We start from the raw sequence: 17,363 nt of genomic DNA on the forward strand, positions 1-17,363 counted from the left end.
CTGTGGTTTGAGCAACCGGGTCTGTCCTGGTTTGGGCTGTCCCGGCAAACTCACTCGGATAGGGAGCCTCCCTCGGAATGAGAGGTGGACGGGGCTTGGGGCTGCGGCCTAGTGTCGGCCTGTGGCCTGGCCATGCGGCCAAGTGCACAGGTGCCCGATGCTCTGGAGATGCTAAGGCTTGCTAGGGCAGAGCCAAGGGGGTGTCCCTGGCTGCCCCGTGTCACCCGCGGGGCCCTCGGTGCCCACACCACGTGGGGCCTAGACCTCAACCTGGCTCAGGGGGCACAGGGAGAGCAGGCATCTGATGCCAGGGCTAGGGACACTGGCTCTCCCCAAACCAGTCGGTCATAAGCCACACGAGGAGTTGTTTTCAAGGAAGGGAAAGAGGCAGGATTTGGGCTGTGGACACTGTTCACGCTATTTCTTTTTTCACCAAGAATTTGAGTTCCTGCTTTCCAGTCACATTTTTGTCTATGGTAAGTGGATAAATGTGGTTTGCATCATTCAGTGCCTTGGGAACGTCTTGTGGGATATTTCTGGAATGGGCAAAGTTCAGCACAGTCTGGAGCCAAACTGTCCCCATTACTGAGCCAACAGAGTTCAAATGTTTATGACCCATCTCGAGAATGGTGTGCACATGTGTGAGGCTGACAGTGCCCTGGAGCGTACCCCAGGAGCGGAGGGAAAGCTGCAGGACAGCGAGAGCGCCGTGGGGCTGCCCTTGAGGGGCTTCTCTGTCTTGGAAGCCTCCAGCTGCAGGAGGAGGCCCAACGGCACAGGAGTGGTGAGGAGGCTTTTCCGGTTCGAAGACCCGAGCCTCTTCAGCCTGGTGAGGAGCCCTCGCAAGGGTAGGAAAGCCAGGTTCCCTACGTCTTCTTCTACCCGGCCTCCAGCTTCAGGACAAGTGTAATCCAGCATTCCTGAAGCCTCCAAAGGGAGTCCTGTGTAACAGTGGTTTTCAAAGTGGGGTCTGAGGACCCCTGGGGTTCTTGGGACCCTTCCAGGATCTGCAAGGTCAAGACGACTTTCTAACAATGATGACAATGTTGACTCTCGTATCATTCTCACACAAGTTACAGTAGCATTTTCCAGAGGCTACACGGCCTGTGAAGATGTCACTACTTAAGACAGCTAATAGGATGTGTGTTATACACTCTTTCATCCTCTGAGACGTACTAAGTAGTAGGATAAAGACGTACATACACGCATCTTCAGATATTAGTTCAGTCCTTAGTACTTCCGTGTTCTTGCTAGTGATCTCCTGGTACACCTACTGTAATATTCATACACTGTTATTTTGAAACCTGAAGTATCCTTTACCAGAAACTATTCTTCTTTTTTTTAAAAGAATTTATTTATTTATTCATGAGACACACACCCAGAGAGGCAGAGGGAGAAGCAGACTCCCTGCGAGGAACCTGATGCAGGACTTGATTCCAGGACCCCAGGATCACACACTGAGCCAAAGGGAGACGCTCAGCCACTGAGCCACCCAGGCGTCCCCAGAAACTATTATTCAAGTTACTTACATTGCAGAATATTAAGAAAGCTCTCCTAACAGAAATTATTTTTTTTTCTTTTTAAGATTTTATTTATTTATTCATGAGAGACACAGAAAGAGGCAGAGACACAGGCAGAGGGAGAAGCAGGCTTCATTCAGGGAGCCCGATGTGGGACTCGATCCCAGGACCCCAGGATCATGCTCTGAGCCAAAGGCAGATGCTGAACCGCTGAGCCACCCAGGCATCCCTCCTAACAGAAATTAGATAAATGTGTCTTATGTAATTTCTAATATTCAGCACTTTAAAAGACCTTCCAATAAAAAAGAAAGTAGAACTATTATTTACAAATGAAATGTTTATATACACAGAAAATCCAAGAGACTCAATACCAAGGTTATTACTGAACAAGATATTTGGCATAAAAACAAGGAGGAAAAATCTTGTGCACTGAAACAAAGATGATAATATACCCAAAGATTAAAAAAACAAAAATAACCTATATTTTTAAAAACCATAATATTTTATCAATGAGCAGAATGTAAAACCTGACAAATAAGGCAATAACACATAAATGAATGAATGAATGAATGAATAAATAAAACAAAAATTCTTCCCAAATTAATACATAAATTTAATGCAATTTTAAACGAAATCACACTAGCTCTTTTTAACTAAACAAAATATGTCTAATATTTTTATGATAAATAAAGGCATGAGGTCTGACAAGAAAATTTGGATAATGACTTAGTCACTTAGTGACCAGGGGTATACCCTATATGTTAAGATTTACTATGAAGTACCGTGTGAGTTGAGCACAGGAATGGGCAAATACACGGAACAAATTCAAAAGTCAAGAAAGAGATCCAAAGATCCAAGTGTATGAAGGAACTTTTTTTAAAAGAAAATTTTATTTATTTATTTATTTGAGAGAGAGCAGAGGCGGGATCCGAGGGAAAGGGAGAAGCAGACATCACGCTGTGTGGGGAGCCTGACACAGGGCTCGATCTCAAGACCCTGAGATTGTAACTTGAGCTGAAATCAAGAGTTGGGCGCTCAACCAACTGAGCCTCCCCGGTGCCCCAGGAACTTTTAGTTAATTATTTAGTGTTGGAGAACAGTTAACATATAACGTTATATTAGCTTCAGGGGTACAGCACAGTAATTCAACATTTATATACATTACAAAATAGTGACTACAACAAGTCTACTTACCACGGGTCACAATACGAAGTTATTACAACACTTTTGACTCTACTTTGACGATCCCTATGCTGTGCTTTACATCCCCATGACTTATTTGTTGTATAATTGTAAATTTGCACCTCTTCCTCTCTTTCACCTGTTTTCCCATCCCCGACTACCTCCCCTCTGGCAACCACCCGTTTGTTCTCTGTATTTTTTTTTAGTCTGTTTCCTTTTGTTTGTTTGTTTGTTTGTTCACCTGTTTTGATATTTTTGGATGGCGCGTATGTGAAATAACATGATATTTGTCTTTCTGTGTCTGACGTATTTCATTTAGCACAGTGCCCTCTAGGTCCATCAATGTTTTCACAGAAGGCATTATTTTACTTTATTGTTATGGCTGAGTAACATCCCAGTGTGTGTGTGTGTGTGTGTGTGTGTGTGTGTGTGTAGTGATTACTTCATCCATTCCTCCAAGGTAGACACACATTATTGTTCTATATCTTAGCTCTCCAACAATGCTTCAACAAACGTTGGGGGGGGGGTGCATATAACTTTTTGAGTTAGTGTTTTTATTTTTTTAAACAAATACCCAAATGTGGAAGTGCTGGGTCCATATGGTAGTTCTTTTTTTAATTTTTTGAAGAACTCCATAATGTTTCACACTAGTGACCACACTAGTTTACATTCCCACCAACAGTGCACAAGGTCTCCCTCATCTCTACATCCTCACCAACACTTGTTATTTCTAGTCATTTTGATACTAGCCATTCTAGTGGTTGTGAGGTGATACCTCATTATGGTTTCGATCTGCATTTCCCTGATGACTAACGATGGAGAGCGTCTTTTCATGTACCTGTTGGCCATCTGTATATTTTCTTTGATAAAACTCCATTCATGTCCTCTGCCCATTTTTTAGTTGGATTGTTAGTGTTTTTTTTATATTAAGTTGTATAAATTGTGTATATATTTTGGATGTTAATCCTTTATCAGATATATGATTTTCAAATGTCTTCTCTCATTCAGTAGGGAACTTTTCACTGTCTTGGTGATTTCCTTCATTGTGCAAAAGCTGTTTAGTTTGATGTAGTATCATTTGTTAATTTTTGCTGTTGTTTCTTTTGCTATTGGTGTTGAATTGAAAAAAATGATCAAGACCTATTTTAGGGAGCTTACTGCCTATGTTTTCTTTTAGGAAATTTATGGCTTCAGGCCTTACATTTTAGTCTTTGACCCATTCTGAGCTTATTTTTGTATATAGTGCAAGAAAATGGTCCAGTTTTATTTTTTTGTATGTGGCCATCCAGTTTTCAAAATACTATTATTGAAGAGATTGTCTTCTCTCCATTGTATATTCTTGCCTCCTTTGTTATAGATTATTTGACTATCTTTTTTCTTTTCAGAGAGAGAGAGAGTGAGAGTAAGAGCATATGTGTGCACACAGGCCAGATAGTGGGGGGAACAGAGGTAGAGGGAGATTCCATGGTATGTTGAATGAAAGTGGGTATGATCTTGTTCCTGGTCTTAGAGGAAAAGCTTTTAGTTTTTTACCATTGAATGTGATGTTAGCTGTGGTTTGTCATATGTGGCCTTTATTATGTTGAAGCATGTTCCTTCTATGGCTACTTTGTCGAGAGTTTTTCTTATAAATGGATGTTGATTTCTGTCAAATGCTTTTTCAGCAACTATTGAGGTGATCGTATCATTTTTATCCTTCAGTTTGTTAATATGGTATATCGTTTTGATTGACTTGTGGAAGTTGAACCATCCTTGCATCCCTGAATAAATTTCACTTGATCATCATGTATGACCCTTTTAATGTATTGTTGAAATTGGCTTGCTAATATTACATTAAGGATTTTTACATTTTTATTTATTGTGGATATTGGCCTGTAATTAATTAATTAATTAATTAATTCTTTCTTTCTTTCTTTCTTCCTTTCTTTCTTTTTCTTTCTTTCTTTATTCTTTCTTTTTCTTTCTCTATTTTGCGTCTTTATCTGGTTTGGTATAAGCATAGTATTACTTTGTAGAAATCATTTGGAAGTGTTTCTTTCAATTTTTTGGAATAGTTAGAGGAAGACAGGCATTAATACTTCTTTAAATGTTTGGTATAATTCACCTGTGAAGCCATCTGGTTCTGAACTTTTGTTTGTTGGCAGTTTTTAGCAACTGAATCAAATCCATTATTAGTAATCAGTCTGTTCAGATTTTCTATTTCTTCATGATTTAGTCTTAGAAGATTGTAGGGGTCTAGGAACTTATCTATTTTTTCTAGGTTTTCTAATTCTTTGGTGTATAATTGTTTGTAGTAGTCTCTCTCTCTCTTTTTTGTTTTATTTTAATTCCACTATAGTCAACATACAGTGTTATATGTGGTTGTCTCTTATAATCCTTTGTATTTCTGTGGTGTTAGTTGCAACTTTTTTTTATTTTTTATTTTATTTATTTGGGCTCTCTTTTTTTCTTGATGAATCTGACTAATGGTTTATCAGTTTCATCCTTTCAAAGAACCAGCTCTTAGTTTCATTTACCTTTCCCATTTTCTTGTCTCTATTTCATTTATTTCCACTCTAATCTTTATTATTTTTCCCCATCTATTAGCTTTAGGCTTTGTATGTCCTTTTATTTTTCTATTTCCTTTAGGTGTAAAGTTAATTGAGATTTTTCTTGATTTTTCATATAGATTTGTATTTCTATAAATTCTCAGAACTGCAGTCCATAGATTTTGGAATGTTATGTTTCCACTTTCATTTGTCTCAGGATGTATTTTGATATTATCTTTATGTCTTCATTGACCTATTCATTGTTTAGTAGCATGTTGTTTTGCCTCCATGTATTTTTGTGTTGTATCCCCCAGTTCTTTTTTTCTTGTATTTGATTTCTAGTTTCATACTGTTTTGATTGGAAATGGTGTTTGATATGATTTCAGTCTTCTTAAACTTATTAAGACTTGTGCTGTAACTTAACTTGTGATCTATTTCAGGGAATATTTCACGTGCACTTGAAAAAAAATGTATATTCTGCTATTTTGGATAAAACGTTTTCTTTATATCTGTTAAGTTCATCTAGTCTAATATGTCTAGCCACCATTTTCTTTTTTTTCCCCAAACTTGTCCTTTTTCAATTAGGTTTTTAATTTTTAAAATTTAAATCCAATTTGCCAACATATAGTATAACACCCAGTGCTCATCCCATCAAGTGCCCTCCTTAGTGCCTATCACCATCACCTATCACCAGTCGCCCCATCCCCATCACCCTCCTCCCCTTCTGCAACTCTTTGTTTCCCAGAGTTAGGAATCTCTCATGGTTTGTCTTCCTTTCTAATTTTTCCTCATTTGGTTTCCTTCCTTTCCCTTATGGTCCTTTTCACTATTTCTTATATTTCATATATGAGTGAAATGATTGTCTTTCTCTGATTGACTTATTTCACTCAGCATAGCACCCTCCAGTTCCATCCAATGGTATGTATTCATCTTTTCAGGTGGCTGAGTAATAATTCATTGTATATATAGACCACATCTTCTTTATCCATTCATCTTTCGAAGGACATTGCAAAGCCACCATTTTCTTACTGATTTTCTCTCTAGTTTATCTATCCATTGATGTAAGTGGGGTGTTAAAGTCCTCTAATATTACTGTATTACTTTCAGTTTCTCCTTTTGTGTCTGTTAGTATTTGACTTATGTATTTAGGTGCTCCTATGTTGGGTGCATTGATATTTATTTATTGATATAATTATTATATTACCAAATATTGATCCCTTTATCATTATGCAATGCCCTTTTTGCATCTTGTTACAGTCTTTTTTAAAAAGATTCTTCTTTTTTTTTTTTTTGAGAGAGAGAGAGAGAGAGAGAGGGAAAGCAAGCATGCATGTGAGTGGTGGGGAGGGGCAGAAAGAGAGGGAGAGACAAACTCCCCACTGAACAGGGAGCCAGATGTGGGGCTCTATCCCAGGCCTCTGGGATCATGACCAGAGCCAAAGGCAGATACTTAGCCAACTGAGCCATCCAAGTGCCCCTACAGTCTTTGTTTTAAAGTCTATTTTGTTTGATATAAATATTGCTACTCCAGCTTTGTTTTAATTTTTATTTGTGTGGAATCTTTCCCATTCCTTCCCTATCAGTCTGTGAGTTTCTTTAGGTCTTGAAATGTCTCTTTTAGGCAGAATATAGATTGTTTTGTTTTGTTTTTAATCCATTCAGCCACACTTTGTCTTATGGTTGGAACTTTTAGTCCATTTACATGTAATTATTGATAGGTACGTACTGCCATTTTGTTAATTGTTTCTGGTAGTTTTTGCAGTTCTCTGTTCTGCAGGAACTTCATTAATGTTAAAGGTGGCATGTCAACTTATTGGGAGACAAAAATTTATCTAATATAGTGTTGTGAAAACTGGCTATCCATGTGGAAGAAACACAATCATTTATAACACCATAAATAATCATCAATTTTAGACAGTTTAATATATAAATGTAAAATAAAATACTAGAATAGGATATTAAAGAATAGTTTTATAATATTCTGATAAAGGTGATATTCAAAACAATATAAGAAATGTACAGTTGTAAAGAAAAAATTGACAGGTTTGGTTATATAAATATTAAAAAATTTCGGTATTGAAGGGAAGAAAACTAACAAAGTCAAAAGATTAATTACCATAGGATAAAATTTTTATATGTTATTAAGAAAAAGATAATCTAATTTTTAAATGAACAAGTTACATAAAAATTTAGTGAAAATATGAAAAAGTATGTATAAAAATATGAAAAATTTTGTGTAAAAAAGATGTTCAATGTCACTAAAAGTCAGAGAAAGATAGCATAACATTGTCATCAGTTGGAAAAAGAAAGAAAGGGAGAAATAAAGGGTGAAAGAAAGAAGGAAAAGAAACCTCAAGTTTCCTACACAGAAATACAAAAAAAAGTAATCATACTTTTGTCTTTTATTTCAATCATATTTTAATTTTTCTGAAACCTTTTCTTAATTTTATAATTCTATTAAAACTTATTCTTTTAGAATTTTATATCTTTACAGTGGAATGAAATCTATTTATAATGTATTTTTGTTATATTTATGTATGGATCATTGAATTTTAAACAGGGAGATTAGAAGTTTTTCTCAATGTACCATTTATGGTACAATTTAATGTACCATTTATGTACCATTTCTCAGCTGTACCATTTATGTATAAGATAAGAATAAATTAAAAAAAGATAAGAATAAATTGATATATAAGGGTGTTCTCTCACTCATGAAAGAAAAAATCTAATTCAAAGAAGTTAATTGAAACTGTAAATAAGTGAAAATACAATGAAAATTATTTCCTCCTCAGTTCATAGAATAAGAATTTTTCTTTACAGTGTTTAATGCAACAGAAAAAAATGCAAATCATATTATAGTGCCAGTAATGGTGGCATCAGTTTTGGATCTATCATTCAGGGTTCAGAGATAAAGCAATAGAATATTTTAAGTTTTTTTTAAAGATTTATTTATTTATTTGAGAGCGAGCGAGCGAGCACATGTGTGTGTGCAGGGGGAGGGGCAGAGGGAGAGGGAGAGGGAGAGGGAGATGGGCAGAAGAAAACTTCCTGCTGAGCATGGAGCCTGACATGGGGCACACATCCAAAACTGTGAGACCACGACCTGAGCCAAAACCTAAGAGTCAGACATTCAGCTGCCTGAGCCACCAAGGCACCTCATGATGAGTTCCTTTAAAAACTAAAAGTTGTTACAGCTTTTCAAACTAGAAATCAGAAAGCCACAGGAGTATCTTACAGAATAAATGATCATATTGCATAGGCCGGAATAATACACAATAGCTTAGGAAAAATGAAGCCTTGCACAGTTGACTTTGCTGAATGACTGCTGGCTAAAAAGTCAGTGAAATAAGCTGTGGCACTGCCACCTTCCAGCAAATTATATTTTGTGTTAAAGCTGTTGTGGTAAAGCACGAAGGTTGAATTAATAACTTGTCTGCAAAATTCTACTTTTAGCTTATAAATGGACATTGGACTTCTATGTTTTGCTTGTATTCATCTGTATTATATCCATGATCACTGAAGATGGCTTCTCTTGTGTGAGAGCTGGGAAACAAACCACTCTTTTGAATCTCATGGGACAACTGTGTAGATATTTGCCCTGATGGTAACAGGGAACTGCAGAGTAGTAACAGTCACTGTATTTTTTTTTATCACCATTTACATTCACAGTTTAAAAAGAAAGCCAGCTTACCTTAAAAATGTCTGGATTAAGAAGTAAAAATTATTTTTTTAAGAAGTAAAAATTATTAATTTGGTTTTATGAAATCTCAAACCTTGGTTACATATATTTTTCATACTCTGTGTGACAAAATGAGAAGTACACAAAAATACCTTCTACTGCATATTCAACTTCAATGGTAGTCTTGAAAAATAATGGGTATAAAACTGATGAATGGATAAAGATGAGGTATATATGTAAAATGGAATATTACTCAGCCATAACAAGAATGAAATCTTGCCGTTTGCAACAATGTGGTTGGAGCTAGAGTGTATTAGGCTAAGTGAAATAAGTAGGCCAGGGAAAGACACATGATTTCACTCATGTGGAATTGAAGAAACAAAACAGGTAAGCATTGGGAAAAGAAAAAAAAGAGAGAGAAGCAAACCATGAGACTCTTAACTAGAGAGAACAAACTGAAGAGTACTGGGGGGAGGTGGATGTGGATGGGGTAAAATGGTGATGGACATTAAGGAGGGCACTTGTGATGAGCACTGGGTGTTATATATAAGTGATGAATCATTAAATTCTACTCCTGAAACTAATATCACAGTATATGTTAACTAGATAGAATTTAAATAAAAATTTGGAACATTGAAAAAAAAAACCCACAACCAGTGAGTTGCCAGCTGAATTAGCAGCTCTTTTTCATGGAACATCATTTTTACTCAAAAGAATGATTAATAGACTAGATATTTTAACTTAAGTATTTGGTAGGCTTTTCTTAAAAAGGAATGCAGTGAGTCTGTTACTCCCAGGGAAAAAATCTCTGACCGTATTTGTTGTCAATAATACAATTTTAGCTTCCTAGTGAAAATTAGAATTTTTGGAAACTTGTATCTACCACTGTGAGCTTAATAATTCACAAAACTTAAAGAATTTTCAGGTAAAATCACTGGTGATATTGACAAATGTTATTTAAAAATATTTGTAGGATGAAATGTGTCAAATTTAGAAAATCTCCATACCTTAGTGAATCAACTTTTCTGAATACTAATAAGGCATGGTGTTACACAATCATGCAAGAATACAGCAGTAGGTTTTTATATAACAGAGTTAAAAAGTACACTGACATGATTTAAGATTCCACATTGCAACTAAAACTTAAGAAATTGCTATTTGGCAAGTTTTGATGTAGTACAGAGGAACAATGTCCACAGTTACCTAAAAAGGTAATGAAAATACTCTCCCTTTGCCAGCTACATATTTATGTGAAGTTGTATCTACTTCACCTACTTGAAATAAGCAATATATTGCAACAGATTAAATGCAGTAAAGATACAAGAGCCCAATTGTCTTCTGTTGAGCAAGACATAAAAGAGATTTAAAAAAATACAAAACAATGCCACATTTTCACTAATTGGTTTGGAAAATATAGTTGTTTAATGAAGTATATATTTTAAAGATTTATTTTTTTAGATTTATTTGTTTTATATGAGAGAGAGAGAGAGAGAGAGAGAGAGAGAGAGAGAGAGAGGATGGGGAGGGACAGAAGGAGAGGGTGAGAGAATTTCAAGCAGACTCCATCAATGTGGAGCTGATCACAGCCTGAGACAAAACCAAGAATTGGACACTCAATCAACTGTGCCACCCAGGCACCCCTTTCCATGGAATATTTATTCATGCTAACATGAAATGGGTTTATTGTTATTTAAAAATAATGAATAAATATTTTAAAAAGTAGTTTTAATTTGAATACAGTATAAGTTGATAGATATACATCATCTACACAGAAGCCTCTGGGTGTACATTATTAAGGGGGTAAAGAGGTTCTGAGACTAAAAAATGTGAATACAGAAACACTGTATTAGAATTTTGACTAGACCAGATTAATCTAGTCCCAGTAATTTCAGGAAACTGACTTATTTTTGATCAATTCCTAATCTGTCTTGACCCAAACCTGTTAATTCAATTCACCTAGCATTTTTTTTTGACACCAATAAAGTTCTGGTCATGGTAAGTGATGGTACAAAGCCAAAGTTTTGAATTCAAATTTTAAGGAGCTATACAAGAGGATGAAGGCCCTTATCCCAAGAGAGACTGATTGGCCGATTCGAGATTTTTAAGGGGCAGCACATATAGGTACAGGTTCAGTCAGGTTGCTGTATTTGGTGGTAGGAAGAGGAGGACTTTCTTTTTGGATGGTTTTTATTTTGAGAGCAGGACATGGGAGGATATGAATGTTCATGGAAAGAGGAAGTATGAAGTAGTGTTGCTTATTTCTTATTTTACAGATTATTCAAACGATATTGTAATAATATAAATGGACATTTAAAGATATAGGCATCATAAATGAAAGGGGTTAAAGTCTGTAATGTGTAAGATATATAAAGGGTATTACATCAAATGTACAAAGACCTTCTATTGGGTAATACATCAAATGTACAAAGACCTTCTATTGTTAAGGAAAAGACAAAAAGTCTAATAGAAAAAGAGGCAACAGAGACATTCTGACAGTTCATTGTTGGGGAAATCCATATACACATCAGTATGAAAAGAAGCTGAATGAATTGGGGAAATGGAGTCTAAATAATGATGCTGTCTTCATACATCAGCTTGGCAAAAATTAAAATTAAAAAGAGCAAAACAGAATTCAGAGAAAGGAACCCACTGATATGTTGTTGCTATGAGTATAAAGTAATGTGCCACTTTTGGAAAACAGCCTGGCAATATCAAAAATTAGGGAAATCACCATCTATAACATTGACACAGCGATCCCACATTTGGGAATCTTCCCTTGGAAAGAACCACCTAGTATGTAGCAATACATGTACAAAAATGTTTATTATCGCATTTTTTCCTTTTATTGAGATGCAATCACATTCTATTTACATTCCTTTTCCTTTGGTGTATACATTTCAGTGGGATTTGGTATATTCATAAAGTTGTGCAACCATCACCACTATCTAATTCCAGAACATACTTATCATCCAAAAAGAAACTCTGTACTTATTAGCAGTCATTTACCATTTCCTCCTTCCCCCAGGCACTGGCAACCACTAATCTACTTTCTGTTCTTATGATTTGCTTATACTGGACATTTCATATAAGTGTGTGGTCTTTCATGTCTGCTCTTTCCCTTCTCTAATGTGGTTCATCCATGTTGTAGAGTGTATCTATACTTTGATATTCCGTTGTATGGATATGGATATGCCACTTGGCTTATCAGTCGATCAGTTGACAGACATTTTGGGTTGTTTCTATTTTGGGCTATTATAAGCAATGCTGCTATGAACATTTGTGTGTAGGTTTTTGTGTGGACATATGTTTTCAATTCTCTTTGGAAATATACCGAAGAGTGGAGTTACTGAGTCATGTGGTAATGCTATGTTTAGCATTTGGAGGAACTTTGCAAACTGTTTTCCAAAGTTCTACACTATCTTATATTTCCACTAACAAGGTATTAAGTTCTAGTTTCTCCACAACCTCCCTAAGGCTTATGATTTTGATTCTAGCTATCATGACGGGCATAAAGCGTGATTTTGATTTGCATTTGCACTTGACTAGTGATACCAAGCATCTTTCTCTATGCTTACTTGCTATTCTATTTGTATACATTTGGAGAAATGTATATTCAAATAGTTTGCTTGCTCTTAAAATTGGAGTTATCCGTATTTTTTATTGTCGAATTGTAAGACCTCTTAATATATTTTACACACAAATCCCGTATCAGATATATGGTTTATATTTTCGCCCATTCTTGTGCTAGCTTCCACTTTTTGAATTAATTCATTTGAAATAAAAAGGTTAAAAACTTTTTTTTCCCAGAAAGATAAATATTGTTTTATGACTCTTGTTTGGAACATTGCTGGTTCTCCAATATTTGCTCTTCCAGATTTTTAAAAAAGTTTAATTCCAGTGTAAAGTGTTATATTAGTTTCAGGTAAAAAATGTAGTGATTCAACAGTTCCATATATTAGTCAGTGCTCATAAAAATATGTGTACTCTTAATTCCCATCACCTATTTCATACATTCCTTTACCCACCGTCCCACTGGTAACCATCTGTTTGCTCTCTATAGTTGAAAATCTATTTTTTGGTTTGTTTCTTTTTTCCCTTTGTTCTCTTGTTTCTTAAATTCCACAAATGAGTGAAATTGTAAGGCATTTGCCTTTCTCTGGCTTAACTTCACTTAATGTTATAGTCTCCACAATCATCCATGTTGTTGCAAATGGCAAGGTTTCATTCCCTTTTCCTGGCTGAATAGTACTCCTGTGTGTGTGTGTGTGTGTGTGTGTGTGTGTACACACACATCTTCTTTATCTATTCATCTATTGATGGAACTTGAGTTGCTTCCATAGATTGTCTATTGCAAATAATGGTCTATTGCAAATAAATAAACATAGGATGCATATATCCCTTTAAATTAGTGTTTCCTATTTTGGTAAATGGCTGGTGGTATGATTGTTGGGTCTTAGGGTAGTTCTATTTTTAATTTTTTGAGTAAACTCAATACCATTTTCTGTAGTGGCTGCACCACTTTTTATTCCCACCAACAGTGCGTGAGGTTTCCTTTGTCTCCACATCCTCGCCAACACGTTTCTTGTGTTTTTGGTTTTAGCCATTCTGACAAGTGTGAGGTGATATTTCACTGTGGTTTATTTTTCCTGATGATGAGTGATTTTGAGCATTTTTTTCTCCCATGTGTCTGTTTGGCCATCTGAATGTTTTTTTTTGTTTTTGTTTTTGTTTTTGTTTTTGTTTTTGTTTTTTTTTTTGGAGAAATATCTGTTCATGACTTCTGCCCATTTTTTTCATTGGATTATTTTTTTGGTCATATTGAGTTTTATACATTCTTTATGTATTTTGGATACTAATGCTTTATCAGATATATCATTTGTAAATATCTTCTCCCATTCAGTAGGTTGCTTTTAATTTTGTTACCTCATATTTAGTTTCTTAATCTATTTTGAGGTTGTGTGTGTGTGTGTGTATGTATGGTGTAAGAAAGCTGTCTGGTTTTATTTTTGCGCACGTGACTGTCTTGTTTTCCCAACATATTTTATTGCAGAGACTGTCTCTTTCCCATTGCATATTCTTGACATCTTTATTTATCAAAGATTAATTGACCATATAATTGTGGGTTTATCTTTGTTTTCTTTCTATTCCATTGATCTGTGTGTCTAGTTTTTTAAAAAATGATTTTATTTGTTTGAGAGAAAGAGACAGAGAGACAGTGAGAGAGAGAACAAGAGGGGAGAAGAGGGAGAAGCAGGCTCCCCACTGAGCAGAGAGCCTGGCACGGGCTCCATCCCCGGGCCCCGGGATCATGACCGGAGCCAAAGGCAAATGCTTAACCAACTGAGCCTCCCACACCCTTTCTGTGTGTCTATTTTGTTCCAGCACCACACCATTTTAATGACTACAACCTTGTAACATAGCTTGAAATCTGGAATAGTGATGCCCTCCGTTGTGTTTTTCTTTTTTCAAGATTATTTTGACTCTTCAGGGTCTTTGTGGTTCCATATAAATATGAGGATTATTTGTTCTAGCTCTGTGAAAAAGTGCTTTTGGTGTTTTCATAGGGGTTGCATTAAATCTGTATATTGCTTCAGGTAATATAGATGTTTTATCAATACCTGTTCTTGCAACCAGTGAGCATGGAATGTCTTTTATTTATTTGTGTCATCTTCAGTTTCTTTCACCAATGTTTTATAGTTTTCAGACTACAAGTCTTTCACCTTCTTGGCTAAGCTTATTCCTAGATATTTTATTATTTTTGGTGCAATTGTAAATGGGACTGTTTTCTTAATTTCTATTGATGTTTCTTCATTCTGAGCATATAGAAATGAAACATTTCTGTACATTGATTTTGTATCTTGTGAATTTACTCAATTCATTTTTCAGTTCTATTAGTTTTTTGGTGGAGTTTTCAGGATTTCTATATATGATATTGTCATCTACAAATAGTGAAAGTTTTACTTCTTCCTTAACAACTTGCATGCTTTTCATTTCTTTTTGTTGTCTGCTGTGGCTGGACTTCTAGTACTATGTTGAATAAGAACTGTGAGAATGGACATCCTTGCCTTGTTCCTGATCTTACGGGAAAAGCTTCCGGTTTTCCCCCATTGAGCATGAGGTTTGGTGTGGGCTTTTCAAATATGGCCTCTATTATGTTGAGGTATGTTCTCTCCGAACCTACTTCATTGAGAGGTTTTCTTTTTTTTTTTTTATCATGAATAGATGTCGTACTTTGTCAAATGCTTTTTCTGCATTTATTGAAATTATCATATGGTTTTCATCTTTTCTTTTACTGATGTGATGAACCATGTTGATTGATTTGTGAACATTGAACCATCCTTGCATCCCAGCAATAAATCCCACCTGATCATGGTGAATGATCCTTTTTTTTTAAATGTATTGTAGGATTCAGTTTGTCAATATTTTGTTGAGAAGTTTTGCATTGATGTTCATCAGAGATGTTGGTCTGTAGTTCTCTTCTTTTTTGTGGTGTCTTTATCTGGTTTTAGTATCAAGATAATTCATCCTCATAGAATGAATTAGGAAGTTTTCCTCTCTCTTCTATTTTTTTTTTTGTAATAGCTTTAGAAGAATAGGTATTAACTCTACTTTAACTGTTTGGTAGAACTCTCCTGTGAAGTAGTCTGGTCCTGGAGTTTTGTTTGTTGGAGATTTTCTGATTACTGATTCAGTTTCATTGCTGATTATCAGTTTATTCATGTTTTCTATTTCTTCCTGCTTCGGTTTTGGTAGGTTATATGTTTCCAGGAATCTAACCATTTTTTGTAGGTTGTCCAATTTGTTGGCATATAGTTTTTCATAATATCCTCTTATAATTGTTTATATATCTGTGGTGTCAGTTATATCTTCTCTCATTTGTGTTTTTGTTTGAGTCCTTTCTTTCTTTGTCTATCTGTCTGTCTCTCTGTCTCTGTCTCTCTTTCTTTCTTTCTTTCCTCTTTTTTTTTTTTTTTTGATGAGTCTGGCTAGAAGATTACCAATTTTGTTAATCTTTTCAACAAACCAGTTCCTGGTTTCATTTATCTCTTCTATTGTTTTGTTTTGTTTTTCAGTTTCTATCTCATTTCTTTCTGTACTGATATTTATTGTTTCATTCCTTTTATCATTTTGGGTTTTGTTTGTTCTTTTTCTAGCTCCTTTAGGTATAAGGTTAGGTTGTTTTTTTGAGATTTTTTTTTTGCTTCTTTAGGGAGACCTGTTGCTATTAACTTGCCTCTGAGAACTGCTTTTGCTACATCCAGATTTTGTACTGCTGTGCTTTCAATTTTGTTTTTCTCCATGTCATTTTTAAAATTTCTTCTTTGAGGTCTTGGTTGATGCATTCATTGTTTGGTAGCATGTTATTTAGCTTCCCCAAGCATTGTGCTCTGTGCAGCTATTTTCTTGTGTTAATTTCTAGTTTCATAGTGTTGTGGTGAGAAAAGATGCATGGCATGATGTTGATCTTTTTTATTTTGTTGAAATTTGTTTTGTGGCCTAATAAGTGATCCATTTTGGAAAATGTTCTGTGTGCACTTGAAAAGGCTGTCATTCTACTGTTTTAGGGTAGAATGTTGTGAAAATATCTGTTAAATCCATCTGGTCTAATGTGTCATTCAAAGTCACTGTTTCCTTATTGATTTTCTCGTTGGATAATCTGTCATTGATGTAAATGAGGTGTTAAAGTCTCCTACTATTACTGTATTATTATCAATTCCTCTCTATTTGTTAAATACCATTTTATGTATTTGGGTGGTCCCATGTTGGGTGCATAAATATTTACAATTTGTATGTCTCCTTGATGGATTGTCCCCTTTATTATTATATAATGTTCTTTTTTATTTCTTGTTACAGTCTTTCTTTTAAAGTCTATTTGTCTCACATAAATATTGCTACCCTGGCTTTCTTTTGACATCCATTTACATGCTAAATGGTTCTTCATCCCCTGACTTTCAATCTGCAGGTTTCTTTAGGTCTAAAATAAGTATATTGTAGACAGCGTATAGATGGGTCTTGTTTTTTTTTGGGGGGGGTCTTGTTTTTTTTTGGGGGGGGTCTTGATTTTTTATACACTATGTCACCTTATGTTTTTTTATTGGAGCATTTAGTCCATTTACGTTCAAGGTAATTTTTGATAAGTATGTGTTTATTGTCATTTTGTTACTTGCTTTTTGGCGTGGGTTTTTTTTTTTTTTGTACTTTTTCTCTGATCCTTACTCCCTTGCTCTCTTTCACATGGTTTGTTGGCTCTGTTTAGTGATATATTTGGATTCCTCTTTATTTTCTGCATATCTATTACTGCCTTTTTATTTGTGATTACTTTTTGGTTTATATATAACCATCCGCATGTAGTAGTCTATATTAAGTTGATGGTTGCTTGAGATTGTGCCCTTTCTTTACTCCTCTCTCCCCCATATTTTTGGTGTGTGGTGTCATACTGTACATGCTTTTATG

General features: G+C 35.2%; 1 long non-coding RNA gene across 1 annotated transcript in view; it reads left to right on the forward strand.

Moving 5' to 3' along the window:
* LOC121500822 overlaps nucleotides 1-17,363 on the forward strand; it is a 79,487-nt gene that overhangs the window by 30,142 nt on the left and 31,982 nt on the right. The gene's annotated exons all lie outside the window — the stretch shown is intronic.

The sequence above is a fragment of the Vulpes lagopus genome, chromosome 10 (assembly GCF_018345385.1).
Source record: "Vulpes lagopus strain Blue_001 chromosome 10, ASM1834538v1, whole genome shotgun sequence".
NCBI lineage: Eukaryota > Metazoa > Chordata > Mammalia > Carnivora > Canidae > Vulpes > Vulpes lagopus.